We start from the raw sequence: 17077 nt of genomic DNA on the forward strand, positions 1-17077 counted from the left end.
GGAATCTTGTGTGCCTGCCAGAGTGCCATCATCCAGAAACCAGATGTTGAGCTCACTGGACAGTCTGGTTGTAATTTCTCGACCATGAAGTTCACCATGAAGTTCCCTCGAGCAACTATGGTGCTTCACCACCTCTACAGAAGCACGTGACACTCCTCTTCACTACTTCTCCTCACAGCTCGAGGTCCTCGCCTCCACTACCTTGGAGTCTCATCAACTACTTCATCTGTGCTGGCTTCGAAGTTCTCAGCAACTTCTTCCCCAAAGGACAAACCACAGATTGTCTGGTCGAGGGCGCTCCTCCCTCTGACGAAGCTTGGTCAGGGCGCTTCCACGGCCCACAATAATGCCTCTGGGTGGTTTAATAAACACTTCTCATCGCCCAGGACTTGAGATCACACGTCCCCAGCTCAATTCCACAGCTGGTACGTCTGCACACTTCTCTTCTCTTCGAGATATATCACTAGGGGTTCCTTTCTGACGGGAGCTCGAACGGAGCGCGGCTTTCCCCTGCGATGTCTGGCACTCAAGTGAGTCAAAGCCCTCCGGAAACGAGTCTCACGCCTCCAGCAAAATGTTCACATCTTCTAGCCAGTCATTTATCTGTTTTCTTCTTCATTGCCCATAATCTCAAATTGTTATATATATCCAAGCAACTATTTTACATATGTGTTATCACCTCAATATTTGCTAGACCTTCTAATCAGGTCAGGCTTGATGAATAACTCTCAAGGAGGGAGACTCGTTTCTCCTGCAGGCTGAGATCATAACGCAGACCTCTGTATTTAATAATTTTCTGCAATTCCCTGAAAGAAGCAGCACCACCGCTTTCACGTGTGCTGTAGTGGAAGTAGGTACTGGCAAGTGTGGCAGCGCACGTGTAGTCCCATACCACTTGCTTACCATCCTTCCAAGGTAGCAAGGTGACCCTATCTGGGCGCTTCTGAGGGTCGTTAGGTCTGGATAAGTGTGGTTCTCTTTGTGCCGGGCAGCGGGCTGCGGCGAGGCTCTTCTTGATGTTGTCGTTGACTTCTTCATGTCTTGCAATTTTACCCTGTGATTTACGACATACCAGACCATGACGACCATATTGGTCTAACATCGCAGCTCCGCAGATGGACCTATGTTCGGTGAGGATGGGGGCGGCAAGGCGAAGGGCAACTCCAATGTGGAGAGCGTCATGACTGAGGCGAGTTCTCAGGGCTGCATTGGGCACAGCAAATAAAAAATCCCCGGCGTGGGGTGCTGTTACCGCTAGGAGGCGAGCTTTGTTTTCAGCATCAGTGTTGTCAATCATTGCTGTGACAGTCTTTTCCATTATGGGACTATCCCAGTGGGCCTGCTTGTGGTCTTTTGGGACTTGTGGTCGGGGTTGAGGGTGTGCAATGGTGTCCCATTGTCTGGCTGCTTCGATGAACGTTTGATCATGAGTTCCCGCTGTCTCTCTCATACGCTCTGGTAGGACCTGCCCTACCAATTCGTTGGCTGCTGTACATGAGGATAAGAATGCTGGAAGTGCTACCTCAGTTGCGTTTCGTATGCTTATCCCTCTAAATCTCACTGGGAGTGTTGCTTGGTCCCACTGACTGTCATCTAAATCTAGGTTGAGCGCCTTCCTGAATATTGACCTGAGGAGCTCATCATATTGATTTAGAAGTGGGTTGCCAAAAGTTGGTGCACACCTTAAGAAGTATGTTAGCCTGGGCAAGGTACGGCACTTTGTGAGAAGGTAGAGGGCATCGTGGGAGTCCAAGTCCCCAATTCTCTCTTCCATCCTCTTTAGGTCTCTAAACTTTTCGTCAAGGACTGCAGCAATGGCATTGTGGCCCAGAGATGCTCCAAGTAGTGTGCTGTCGGTGGGTTTAATGACTGAGGCTTCTGGTAAAACTGATTTCACTGCTCTAATAATTATTTTGCTGGATGTAATAATTTCGCACTTGGAGGGGTTAAGAACGAGACCCATGCACTCCCCCCCGTGTCTTCACCAGCTGCAGGTCTTCCAGCAGGGAATCTTGTGTGCCTGCCAGAGTGCCATCATCCAGAAACCAGATGTTGAGCTCACTGGACAGTCTGGTTGTAATTTCTCGAACCGCTATGCAAAAGAGGAAGGGGTGCAAGTGGGTCTCCCTGTTGAATTCCCTCTGCAGAGGTGACTTCATGTTTGCCAAACAGGAGGGTTGAGTCTTTGCTGTAGCCTGCCAACACAAACGGGAGAATGCTTGGGCAATGTTCCTGGACTGCAGAGAGGATTGCTTCCCTTTTGAACGAGTTGAAAGCGTTTTTAAAATCTAATTTTACTACTGCCTGGTCTTCAGTAAGAGAGCTAATGTAGGCTCGTGCAGCATGGGCTGCTACTTCACAGCCTTGGGGGACTCCAAACCCCAGCTGGTTTGGTTGCAGCATGGTGGCTGCTTCCATTCGGATACTTCTGACCTTGCAACTAGGTGGCGAAGGGTATTACAAACGGCAATGGGTCTGATCCCTCCCCCCTTCTTTTTCAGGGCACATAGGGATGCACCAAAGAAGAATGGTTTGATTTCATCAGGGATTAACCCGGCGAGGCAGTTGTTGACAAACGTTGTGATTTCTGTCAGGAGCGCTTCTGCAGCTGGGCCAAGAAAAGGGTTCACAATTTCCTTCACATGTTGAGGTCTTACCCCTGTGTAGCCTCCTGAGGAGCCCGGGGGAAATGAAACGATAGCTTTATGAACCTTGACTCCCGGAGGACGAGAGGTTCCTGGTTAGGGGGGGGACCCTGACCTGTGGGGGAGGTCCACCTACGGCCCTGAGGGGGTGTTTTTCTCTCAGTGCTTGGGCTGTGGTTTCATCGGCCTGTTATGTTGAGCAGTGTCTTCTGTGTTGGAGTCGTTATATTCCGGTCTTGTCTTTACTCTCATGGTGGGTAGAGTAAATAGTTCCGTGATTTGGGTGATTTGGGTGTTCGTGGTAGGTCGTTTTATTCTAATGTGAATTGCTTCAAAAGCAATTTTGATATATATATATATATATATATATATATAATGTCGTACCTAGTAGCCAGAACGCACTTCTCAGCCTACTATGCAAGGCCCAATTTGCCTAATAGCCCAAGTTTTCATGAATTAATTATTTTTCGGCTACCTAACCTACCTAACCTAACCTAACCTAACTTTTTCGGGTACCTAACCAATAAAGATAGGTTAGGTTAGGTTAGGTAGGGTTGGTTAGGTAGTCGAAAAATAATTAATTCATGAAAACTTGGCCTATTAGGCAAATTGGGCCTTGCATAGTAGGCTGAGAAGTGCGTTCTGGCTACTAGGTACGACATTATATATATATATATATATATATATATATATATATATATATATATATATATATATATATATATATATACATATATATATATATATATATATATATATATATATATATATATATATATATATATATATATATATATATATATATATATATATATATATATATATATATATATATGTATATATATATGTATATATATATATCAAGCACGAACGATGTCATAGAAATCGTCTTAAAGCTTAGACTTTTTGTACACATTTAATTCTTCCATTTTATTATTATACATATTCGCAAGATTATCATATCGAATATTCTTACCATATGATTATTGGAAATTAATGTGTTTACTTAGATGATTGCTCCTTAATATAATAATCATTAATATTCACTACTTTGAATTTACCTATTGATTCTATAACATTTTAGGTCATTATATTATTTACTCAACAATGAACTGGTGACGAACCACACGAGTTCCTAGACGTATATGAAGTTCTAGCAATACCCCCCCAATGTAGGTGTTTGAGGCTCTGACTTTAGTTAATTTATCATACAGTCCATTATTTATTTAAGTGATTATTCTTTCTAGTACTTGTCCATAGACACTGGTTCTTCCGTGTGTTTTCCAATGATCACTTTTTATTAGTTTCTCTCTTTTCTCAAAAGTGGGTGGTCCTTCGTTATTAATTTAAATAAGTAAGCAATTAAATAATTGAGTCAAGCCCCAGATATCCCACATTATGGTCCTTCGAACTGGATAGATATATATATACTAATTAGTAATAACTAATCACCGTGTGAAGTAGTCTAGACTAACCACATTTATTAATTGTGTCTACCGGCAGTGTAAAACATAGGTTAGCCTAATTCACACCAATTCATTTGCTACTTATACCTCATGTATAAGGTAGCACTCGTGGGACACAGTCAGTTACCCACAACACTTAGACCTATACCTCATACTGAAGTAAGAATCTTTAGGTCACCAGGAGCAACAGATCATAACTTCTATAACAATTCCACACTAACACCTGCATTAGAGTGGCCTCACCATCTAACCATTATTTATTTTGGTGGTAATGACATCCATCCTACTCGACACCCAGCTGAGGTAATTAATCACCTTAAAACCATAATTTCATCATTTAAACTCATCAGCAATTCAGTAGTGTTCACATTGGTGGAACCTTGCCAACTGAGTAATAATAATCGTTGGGGAGTAAGTCCAGAATATTACCAAAGAGCTGCCAAATATATAAACTTTAGGTTGAGGAAGCGAGTACGATTGGATGCCACTTACATTCAATTTACAGCCAGACCATATAGACAAAACCTGGCAAGAGATGATGTACACCTGTCAGATGAGTCTAGGTCACATGTAGTTGACAAATTGATCAACACAATCAGTCACCACAAAGGGTTGTGGCTAGCAAGCCAAAATTAACTGTACATAATTGTTTTTTCACCTGTGTGTGCAAGTGCACATTTTTATAAACTATAAAATCCAAAAAAAAAAAAAAATACAGCACAACTATATTCACATTACTGCACCACAATTTAATCTTTGCCAACCTTTCTAAGGTAGGAATTTAGGCTGTGATTGTGCTGAATTTAGCACAAACGCAGACTAAATAAATTTGTAGTTTCTTAGGTAGAAATTCTCTCAACTAGGCTTGAGCTAGTTAGTAGTATTTATATTATTCATTCTTGTGCTGACCCTATCAAGGGTGGGATTAAACTTTGGGTTAACTCTGATTAGAGTATATCCATATTACTTATTCTTGTACTCATTATTTGTGTGTATACATTTTGAGTGCTGCTTAATGATCACCATTACATCTAATGGTGATAAAGATGAGCTAGCCGGACGAAAGTTAATGGTGAAGTTCAAGCACTGCTCAAAATAATTAGTCACTTATTGTTAGGTAGGTAAATTAACCTCTGAACGAGGTAGTGTAGTCTATTCAAATACATTAGGCTATTATATTGATATTGAACTCCATTAAATGAGTCAATATCCCAGTTACATCAGTAACAACTATTTACCATCAAACCAGCCCTTATCCACCAAGATGGAAACGGCTGAAAAAATGAAAAGGACCCTTATCGGTCTGAAAGGTCATTTGACCCGACAGATTACCAAATGTCAAAATCTGTCACAACAATCACCTGTTGACTACCTTGAATTAGAAGATTTACTTCAAGTTGCTGAAGGCAAATTCGCACATATTAAGCCACATATGAATCTGTATTTGACAGAACTTTACTCAACTTCTATAGGTGAAACTGAACTTGAGGATATTGTAAATGGCTTAGCCCAGTATGAAGATGATATACAGGTTAAGCTTCAACCCTTTAAAAAGCAAATTGCTAAAAACAAATTAACAATAACCTCTACTGCACATCCAGATCCTGATGTCAAATTACCTCAGGTCAATATACCCACATTCTCTGGTAACGAGAATGAGAGTTGGGATGATTTCTGGAGTAAATTCGTGGATGCAGTAGACTCTAAAGCTAACATTCCTCAAACAACCAAATTCACTTATTTACAAGGCTTGTTACGAAATGAAGCCTTGAAAGTAATCTCTAACATAACACTGACCAGTGATGGTTACACCCTAGCTGTTCAATTGCTCAAAACCAACTACGATAACAAGGAGAGAACTATTACTGTCTTAGTTCAAAACTTGCTAGATTTACCATCTGCTAATAATTCTACCGATTCTCTCCAAACTTTCAGGCTAGAGTTAGAATCTTTACTCAAGGCCTTAAGCCTTAAAGTCCAAATTCAGACAGCTGAATGGATGACCAAAGTAGTTGTAAGGCGGAAATTACCAAGAGAAACTTTAGATAAATTGTGTACTATGTACAATAAAACCTTTCTGACCTTGAAAGAAATTACAGAAGGTCTACATACCTTAGTCGAAAGACAAAGAGCCAACCAAGATGGGAAAAGTGTTCCAACCTTCTCTACTAACTCCCATCGTAATTCCCCTAATATTGACACCTCAGTCAAACCCAAATCGACTTTAAATAAGTCTAATAAATTTAAACCTAGAACTGCTCCATCCACTGGAAAGGGGAGTGGTAATGTAGGTACTTACTCAGTATCTCCCTCTGATGTAACGAATGATTTGTCGACTAAAGGGACAAATTCAGCCAGAGAGAGAAGGTGTCTGTTCTGTAGTCAAGAACATGTCTCCTACCAATGCACTGTTTATCCTAACTTTAATACCAGGATTAAACGGTTACAAGAATTACACAGGTGCACCAAGTGCATGGGCTCTCATGATCCCAGTAAATGTGTAGTGCAACTACGTTCATGCAGTACATGCAACCAAGGTGTACATCATTATGCCTTATGTAGAAAAACTTCTACACAAGCTATGACAACTTGGGAGAATTCTACGAATTCTACCACAGTACAATATTGCAAGGTACATCAGGAAATAAATGTACTTGCTACTGAGTCAGGCAATAATACCACTCTGCCTACAGCTCAACTCAAACTAATTGACAGGAAATCTAGAGTTAACACTAGAGGTCTTTTTTGATCAAGGATCACAGAAAACCTTCATCACACAACAATTAGTCGAGCAGTTAAATTTAAAACCTGCCAAAAGTGTGAGACTGAATATTTCTGGTTTCTTGACTAATAGTGGACCTCGTGAATACCAAGTAGTTAAGGTATTAGTCAGACTTGGATCTTCTACTAGTCCAATACAAGCTGTAGTAGTAGACAAACTTCCTTCAGACCTGCAGGTCACAGGATTAGCTCGCACTGCGAAATATCTTAAACGAAACCGCACGAGGCTAGCAGATTACAAAATAAATTCTGACTGCCTCACTGATGTTGGAATACTTATAGGCGCGGATCATTATTATAAATTTATAACGGGATGCACCAGACAACATAGAATGAATTTGTTGTCATCTGCTGGTGGCAAGTTGCTTACTGGACCGGTGCTTTTCCAACAAAATCCAGCGTCAACCAACCAACCATCTAACAATACAATAGTGGCGTGACTAGGCTTGGAACAGTCACCCCTACATTTCAGAGAAATATCTGAAGATAATGAGTCTGATCCACCTGTACATCGTCTGTGGGATTTAGACACTTTAGGTATTGTCCCTGAACAACCAAGCCCTGATGATATGTGGACTTACCAGCAATATCTGGATACAGTTGTCTATAAAGATAAACAACACTGGGTGAGACTACCATGGAAGTTGAATTATCCACAACTTCCAGTTAATTATTTCATGGCAGCCTCACAATTACAGTCTCAATTAATACGGCTGAAGAAGCAACCAGACAAACTGAACATGTATCATCAACTAATCCAACAACAACTCAACAGTAAATTTATCGAAGTTGTTGATAATGATGACTGAAAAATAGGTCACTATCTACCCCATCACGCTGTGGTGAAAGATTCATTGACAACACCAATATGTATTGTCTTCAACTGTAGTGCCAAAGTGAAGCCAAACAGCGTGTCCTTGAATGAATGTCTCCAAACGGGACCAAGCCTAACTCAAAGGCTACATGATGTGCTATTACGGTTCCGTACTGGTATTTTTGCTTATAGTGCTGATATCATTAAAGCTTTCCTTAGAGTAGGCTTACAAGAGGAGGATCGTAATTACACCAAGTTTCTCTGGATTAAGGACCCACTGGATCCTAACAATGATATCATAACTTATCGTTTTGCCTCAGTGCTATTCGGAGTGACTTCCTCCCCGTTTCTACTTCAAGCTACATTAGATACACATTTGAGGAAGTCAAATAGCCCTTATAAGGCAGAGATCAGTGACAATTTGTATGTCGATAATTTCCAGGAAACTACAAATGATCAATCCAATCTGGTAGAAATCTACCATGAGGCTAACCGTGAGTTGTTAGGAGCCAATATGCCACTACAATCATGGGCCTCAAATAATAAATCATTAAACCAGATAATCGAGAAAGAATTTTCCAGGTTATCAGGTGCCTAATCAATTAAAAGTTCTGGGTGTGGAATGGAACACAAGTACTGACGAGATGAATGTCAAGTTAGTACAAACCGATAATTCATCCCTTACCATGAGAAAATTACTCTCGTATGTCAGTCAACCATTTGACCCTTTAGGCTTACTTAGTCCTATATTAATAAGGGGCAAACTCCTAATGCAGGAATGCTGGCAGAAACATATGGGATGGGATGGGATGATCCGTTGCCAATTGAGTTGCAAGATAAATGGCAGATACTCACAACGGATTTAAATCAGTTAGGTGTTTTGAAATTTCCTCGTAATGCTTCAGGACAAAACTTGCCCACAAATTTGCACGTTTTTTGCGATGCCTCTGGCAAAGCGTATGGCGCTGTAGCCTACTTAGTCAATAGTGCACAATCAATTTTGCTCACATCTAAAGCAAGAGTTGCTCCAATTAAGGAGAGATCTTTACCACAAATGGAGTTAACTGCATTGCTGGTGGCAGTAAGATTGGCTCATTGCCTGACCAAGACACTCAATAATATCCACTTTGGTGAAATCGTCGTGTGGTCAGACAATGAGGCAGTCTTACAATGGGTAAGAAATAACAACAATAAAACTCCCTACATTAGTAATTGTGTTAGGGATATTCATGAATTATCTGCTGGATATAAATTCAGACATGTTTCCACTAAGGACAATCCTGCGGATTACTTATCTAAAGTGTTAACATTAAAACAACTTATCAAGTCTTTGATGTGGTTTAATGGACCTTCAATGGCTTGTTAGTGGTCAGTGGCCCAAACAAAAGCCACAAGTCATAGTGACCAATATCACTACTCCCATGAAAGAACCAGAACCTCATCGAATCTTAGCTATTAATCCTCACAATTATTCTAACTTGAGTAAGTTATTAAGAGTGACAGCACATGTGTTTGACTTTCTTGCTAAGACAGGAATCAGACATAAGTTTCCCAATCCTATCCTCTACTGGATCAAACGTGCACAGCAAGAGACATATAGAAGTGAATATGAAAATCTTCCAGATAAATTAACCAAGTCTCTAGGTATCTGGTATGATGCCAACACTTATAATATATTAAGGTGTGGAGGACGTTTGCTTCATGCAAAAATTGATTTGGATACAAAGAATCCGATCCTTCTACCACGTCACCACATTATTACCAAACTTCTAGTTTTACATCACCATCAATATGGTACTTTGCATGGTGGAGTGTTAGACACTCTCACCGTCCTTAGACAGAAATATTGGCTTCCTCAAGGTCGTCAAACCGACATATCAATTATTAAGTTCTGTGTGATCTGCAAAAGATACGACGCTCGAGTGTGTCCTTACTCAGGACCTCCAAAACTCCCTGAAGAAAGAGTAGTTCATCTTCGTCTTTTTGAGACCACTGGTGTCGATTACACAGGAGCCTTGCTTCTCACTGGCAATCGAGATAAGATACCAGTGAAAGCTTATATTTGCCTCTTTACGTGTGCTACCACACGAGGCGTACATCTAGAAGTGACTTCTGACATGAGTGCCGAAGCCTTCATCCAAGCTTTTCGTAGATTTGCAGCTCGCAGATCCTGTCCCAAACTAATGATATCGGACAATGGTTCAAATTTTGTAGCAGGAGAAGCCTGTCTACGATAAGTATGGAATCATCCAGAATTACAGGCGGTCCTGCAGAGACGACAATGCCACTAGAAATTTATTGCTCCCAGAGCCCCCTGGTAAGGTGGGTTCTACGAACGTATGATAGGGACTGTCAAGAAGTGTTTAAGGAAGACCTTACATCGACAGAAAATCAGTTATTCCGAACTCCAAACACTCGTCGTGGAAATTGAGGTGCGAGTCAACAATCGCCCATTAACTTACCTATCAGATGATTTCTCACAGAGAGAACCTCTGAGTCCCTCACATTTAATACATGGAGACCTGCTGAGCTCTCTGATACCTTTGGCAGAAGAGGACTCCGTCGACCCTTCCCATGTAACCAGGAGTGACTTAGTAGAAAGTTACCAACATCTCTCAAGAGTAATTGAAAGGTGGAATGAGGCATGGATTCGAGAGTACCTCACAGCTCTACGAGAGTACCACTATGGAGCTTTGAGCCCCTATAATAAAGTTCAACTTTAACCAGGAGACCTAGTATTGGTTGACAGTGATGGACCAAGGTCAGAGTGGCCCATAGGCAAAATTGTTGCTATCCACCCAGATCACCAAGGCATCCTGAGAGTAGTAAAGGTTTTGTGCCGAGGCAACACTACCCTAAAAACCTTAGAGAAGTTGGTACCTCTCGAATTAGCAGAACGAGAGTGTTTATCAGAACCAGCTTCACTAACAGTTTCCGAGGACAACAATTCTGATCCACCGAGCAACCGCCCCACTTGAGCTGCTGCTCAACAATGCAAACGGAAACTACAAGCCTATTATAGCTCTGACTAAGAGCAAATAATTTCCCATCCAATTTGAATAATCATGATGATACTGTGTTGTGATGTCAAGTAATAAATCCGTTACAAGTCACAATGACCCAGAACATTTTCATCACAGTGGATTCTCAGTTACTTTAAATTGTATGATTTAATTCTTAATTTGTTGTATAGGCTATTAATAATAACATTATTTCAACTAGAGTATCTAAGAGTTTGCAAAACTTTAAGACTTAGTAACATAAACGTTACATGTCATAGCGACACCAGTCACAGAGTTTATTGTAGGCTTTATTAGTCATTAAATTTAGATGCTTCAAAATAACATGTTCCATTCAACATGAACTTCTTTGCAATACTCAAATTTTTTGTATGTCCTTGACAATTACGGGACATCCGTTATGTGTGTACTAACATACTAACATTAATACTAACTTCGGGATAGGTATGTCAGTACTCAACATTGCACTGCGACCCGAGAAATCTCCCCCCGGAGTTATGTTGGAAATTTTCAACACTAATACACTACTATTGTATTATAATAAATCATTATTATTATATACTAACTACAGTATTCACTAAATTTACTAACAGTAGTGTCAACATAAACTAACCATTGTATCTGCGTATTAATGCTAGAATTCTTACGAAATAGAGCACCAACATTGCATCAGATAATGTCTAGCTAAACACATTTATTACCAATGTGTTAGAGAATTGAATGTGGTTCTCTAAAATCATCAGTATTCCGTGTGATAATTATTTACAGATAACATAACTCCCAAATAATTCTAAATCGAGAGTTTTTAGTTACAATTGTTATCAAGTAATAGTTTTTCTGTCACGCGTGAATGCCATGGAGAAAACTAAAATCTTCTCCATTTCTCGTTTACCACCATAAGACGAGAAAGCGATAATATTTAAATCCCTAGAATCACAACCCAGTCCTTATTAAAGCATTTCAACCACAATTGTGCGAAATAGTATTATTCGTGATTAATAATTTCTGTGGTGAATGCGAGACGCGGGTTGGGAGGGAAGGCGGAGACGCCATTGTAGAGCCATTGTGCAGCGTACGTGCTTAGAGAACGGAAGGTCTTGGCGTCAGAGTGACGAGACACGTGGCTTTGGGGAGTTATCAGCAAGAATTACCCTGATACCCAACTAATACCGAATAATTATTCTTCCACGTGCTCCATAGTGCTCGGCCAATCAATAACGAGTCGAGAATCAAGCCAAAACCCACAAACACGTGTACAACGCCGTGGAAGTCTGGGACTGGCAGACGCGATATGATATCGGCAGACTTCAGTAGTTACTGCGCTCATGTTAAGTATTGTTTCTTTCTTGATTCAGCATTAGAGATTGTATATTTCGTGAGTAGTCTGTCGTTATATAGTGAGACGACCCCAAATCCAACGTTAGTACCGCATTAATGTTTATTTTCTGTTTTCATGAATATTGAGATCAAAGTAGCCTAGTTCAATGCTACGTAATATCCTTTAAATTACAGCTCGTATGTGAGGAGTCAACAAGTCGTTAACAGCATTCGTGTTATTCACCTCTAATGGCTTCTATGTGGAGATCCTGAGATCACGAGGACGAAGCACGAACGATGTCATAGAAATCGTCTTAAAGCTAAGACTTTTTGTACACATGTAATTCTTCCATTTTATTATTATACATATTCGCAAGATTATCATATCGAATATTCTTACCATATGATTATTGGAAATTAATGTGTTTACTTAGATGATTGCTCCTTAATTTAATAATCATTAATATTCACTACTTTGAATTTACCTATTGATTCTATAACATTTTAAGTCATAATATTATTTACTCAACAATGAACTGGTGACGAACCACACTAGTTCCTAGACGTATATGAAGTTCTAGCAATACCCCCCCAATGTAGGTGTTTGAGGCTCTGACTTTAGTTAATTAATCATACAGTCCATTATTTATTTAAGTGATTATTCTTTCTAATACTTGTCCATAGACACTGGTTCTTCCGTGTGTTTTCCAATGATCACTTTTTATTAGTTTCCCTCTTTTCTCAAAAGTGGGTGGTCCTTCGTCATTAAATTAAATAAGTAAGCAATTAAATAAGTGAGTCAAGCCCCAGATATCCCACATGCTGTCCGCTCGGCCGGCCGGAGGGAGCCAACTTTGTGTGTGTCTTCTTTGTTGTGTATCGTGTTTCAACTTTGTGTGTCTCCAGGAGCCGATGCTAGGTGATCGTCCTGGTCACTTTCGTAGTTATTCCTTTCTATCTTCCCTCCCAGCTTTTGCTGGGGCTCATAACTCTACTGCTCTCTTGATTTGTACTGATATTCCCTTCGTCTCACTACTTTTTCAATCGGTTATCCAATGTTCTGCTGCCCGTGTCTTTGTGAGTAAATGGTATATGGTCTGTTCCATTTATCTCCCCCAAAATGTCCCACTTTCTCTTCCTGATCTTAAGCACCTACAGGACTACATGCTGGAGCCGGTGCTCCTGTTGGGTGATTTCAACTGTCGACATACCCTCTGGGGTGATGTTCTGACAAACACCCGAAGTAGTCTTCTCGAAACGTTTGTCCTCTTATCTTCCCTTCTCTTCTGAATTCTGGTAAACTCACTCATGTGGACTCTCGTACTCGCACCCTATCCTGTCTTGATCTGTCTCTCTGCTCGTCGTTTCATTACTTAGATTTCACATGGCGGGAATGATGACCTCAATAACAATAACAATTTCCCCATCCTTGTTACCTTTTTCTCTTTTCACCCTCCCCTCTTTTTCCCTTGGTGGCAGTTTGCCAAGGCTGACTGGAACCTATTCACCCTCCGTGCTACTCTCTGCGACCTCTCCGCTCTGCCTCTCCCTCACATCCTCCTCCTTATTCATGATACCGTCTTCGAAACTGCCCTCTGCTTTATTCCTTGCTCTATCTCCTGGGGCACGCGGAAGTGCATTCCCTGGTAGAATGCGGACTGTGATCGGGCTGTCCGCTGTAAGCGTGCAGCCTGGAAGAAATCCTGGAAGAAATAAAGACGCAGGCAGAGGGCTGATTCTTTTATTTTGTTTCAGAAGGCAAGTGCGGTGGCCCATTGGAAACTCCGTACAGCTAAACGTGAGAGTTGGAAATCTTATGTTTCCATCATTACGTCCGATAACCCTCTGCTGTAGATCTGGAAGAAAATCCGCAAGATAACGGATAAGTTCGTTCCAGATGTCTCGACGGTCCTTCACCTCTTGTGGCGGACCCATTGAAGGTAGCGACCGAACTGGGTTCCCACTTTTCTACTGTTAGCTCTGGTTCTTGTCTTCCTCGATCCTTCCTTCTTTGTAAGCCCGTTCTTGAATCTCATCCCTTAGATTTCCGCACTCATCTCCACCTTCTCTATAACGATCCCTTCTCTCTCTCTCTGAACTTCAATCTGCCCTGGCCCTTTGCAGTTCTACGGCAGCGGGCTTGGATGACATTCATTAGGATAGGCTTCGCATTCTCGCTCCTTCCACGTCTCAGCATTTACTGGGAGTCGTCGTCAGTCCTTGAGGACTGGCTCGATGCCGCTGTACTCCCTATTCGGAAACTGGGGTCCTCGGGACATCCCCAAGTACATCCGCCCTATTGCCATCACTAGTTTTGTCTGCAAACTCTTTGGGCGTATGGTAAATGTTCGTCTGGTGTGGTTCTTGGAACACCATCACCACCTCTCTCCTTCTCAATTTGGTTTACATAAGTGCCGCAGCACGACTGATGTCTTAGAGAACTTGGAGGTCTATATTCGTACTGCATTTGCTGCGAAGACCTCCAGTATTGCTGTTCTTTTTCACCTGTAAAAGGCTTATGACACCACCTGGAGATACCTTATTCTGTCCCAATTTCGTTCTTTTGGCCTTTGTGCATCCCTCAGACTCAGGCTTGGTGCCACTCTCTCAGCTTCTTTTCGTCAATACGAAGGTGTACCCCAAGGTAGTGATCTAAGCATTACTCATTTATCTGGTTGTCGTCAATGGTCTTCTTTCCTCCCTTCTTTCTGGCGTCTTCTCCATTCTTTATGTCGACGATCTTACTCTTTGCTGTTGAGGTGATGATTCACCTCTCCTTCAACGGCAGCTTCAACTTGCGGCCGTCTTGGGCCATCAATCGTGGCTTCAAGTTCTCTGCAACCAAGACTTGTGTTATGACTTTTACTCGGAAGCATGTCGTTCTTCGTCCCTCTTTGTCGCTTAATGATCATCCCTTTGAATACAAAGATTCCACGAAGCTTTTGGGTTTAATCTTTGACAGTCATTGGTCTTGGTCACCCCATATCTCTTTCCTCCAAGTTGAATCTCTAAGGTCCTTAACCTACTTTTTGGTCTAAGGTTTTGTCCCAAACTTCTTGATGAGCGGATAGGCGAGCGCTCCTCTCTTTGCATTCCACTCTTGTACTGTCTAAACTCGATTATGGTTGTCCTGATTACTTTTCTGCTTCTCATTCTACTCTTCGCCGTCTTGATTCTTTGCACACTACTGGGTTGCGCCTCAGCTCTGGTGCCCTTCGTTCGACTCCTACCCTCAGCTTGTACGTTGTCACTGGCTTCCTGTCTCTCCAGGACTGCCGAGATCGCTACTGTCTTCGCTGCCTTGTGCGGTCCTTACAACACCCTCACTCTCGCCTGTGTCGTGCTTTGACTTTTCCCCCTCTCTGTATTTCCTGTTCCCCCTTCACCACCTCCCTTTTTATGTTCGGTTGTCTCGCTTGCAACATTCTCTTTCGGCTAGTATTACTAATATTTCTCCTTGTGTTGTTCCGTCCTTGTTCCGTCCTGATTACACCTATATGTGTCGCCTGCCTCCGGAGACTAGCATCTTCACAGTAGAACTTTATGCTATTCTCTATGCTCTTCGTCTTCTGCTTTCTCGTTGTCAATCCTCCTTCGTGGTTATAGTTGATTCTCGCAGTGCCCTCGTGGCTCTGGAGTCCATTAATCCAGTCCATACAGTGGTAGTCGAGATTCAATATTGCCTGCTTCTTATCTCCAGTAGATTTAAGACAGTTGAGCACCAATATGGCTGCGTTCCCAGCCATATTGGTGTCTCTTAAAATGAGTGTGCAGACACCGCCGCTAAGGAAGCTATCCGCACTTGTCACATCTCCCATAAAAGTATTCCTTATTCCGACTTTTACCCAGTTATTCATTCCTTCATCTTTTCCCGTTGGCAGGGTTGTTGGTCTTCTGTTACTGGTAACAAACTGTGTATTCTTAAGAGTAGTGTGTCCCTGTGGCCTTCCTCCTACCACCATAACTGGTGGTGGGAAACGGCTCTGGCAAGGTTGCGTATTGACCATATGCGCTTAACTCATGGATGCTTAATGGGGTGCCGCCCTGCTCCTTATTGTCCTAACTGCATTGTCCCTCTTACAGTTGTGCATGTCCTTGTTGAATATCTAGACTTCCAGGACGAGCGTGTGTCTTGCTTTCCGACTGTCCCTCGCGGTCACTTGTGCATCGATAGAATTTTTGGTGAATCAGATACTTTTGATATTGCTCGCCTTATGTGTTTCTGCTCTCATATTGGCATCCTCCGTAATATTTAGCGCCCTCTGATTATTCCGCACATTTGATGGTGTTACATAGCCTTCCTGGCTTGGTGACTTCTGTGATAATTACTAACTTGTGTGGACGTCACACACAAGACCATTACAGCTTCAGATCCTACCGTCTTGTCATAAACATTACGGCTGACATCTCCATGAGCAATGACCTCACTAGACAAGACAATTCTAAACCATATGTCCTGCCCATGGGTGCCTACACATCCCCCGAGTGTTCTTCAGAACTGTTTTTCACTGTTCAATAGAGGCTTCCCAGCCTTCTGTTACAGCCTCAATCGACTATCGATAATAGTCACACCTCAATAGACTGCCGACACGTACAGCACCTTAATACAGTGTCAATATCATTGCACCTTAATAGACTGTCAAGGCAACACGTATTTTAATAGAATGTATTGTCATTTACGTCTTCGGCGGATAGGCGGTTCCATGGGATAATAACCCTGAGGGTGAAAAAGGATCTCCTGCTCTCAGTCCTACATTGGGGCTCTTTGAGCTAGAAACCATTGCTCTTTGTTTGTGTAACATCTGACCTTTTGAAGAAATTGTCTGAATCAACATCCTTTAAATTGGCGATGAACACATTTGCAAGTGCCGCCAAGGCAGCAGCAAGGGTGCGCATGTGTGTGGACTGCATTAACAGTGTGAGGGTCTTGCAAAAATGACTGGAGATCAGTGTTAAATGTTGAAGTACAGCAAAGGATCTAATAAACTAATATATGGATGCAGGACAGAATATTATACACGTGAATAACACTGG

At 41.7% G+C, this 17077-nt stretch overlaps 1 protein-coding gene across 1 annotated transcript in view; it reads left to right on the top strand.

Moving 5' to 3' along the window:
* Positions 1-17077, top strand: part of LOC138365600 (uncharacterized) — a 245139-nt gene that overhangs the window by 40607 nt on the left and 187455 nt on the right. The gene's annotated exons all lie outside the window — the stretch shown is intronic.

The sequence above is a fragment of the Procambarus clarkii genome, chromosome 17 (genome assembly GCF_040958095.1).
Source record: "Procambarus clarkii isolate CNS0578487 chromosome 17, FALCON_Pclarkii_2.0, whole genome shotgun sequence".
Lineage (NCBI taxonomy): Eukaryota > Metazoa > Arthropoda > Malacostraca > Decapoda > Cambaridae > Procambarus > Procambarus clarkii.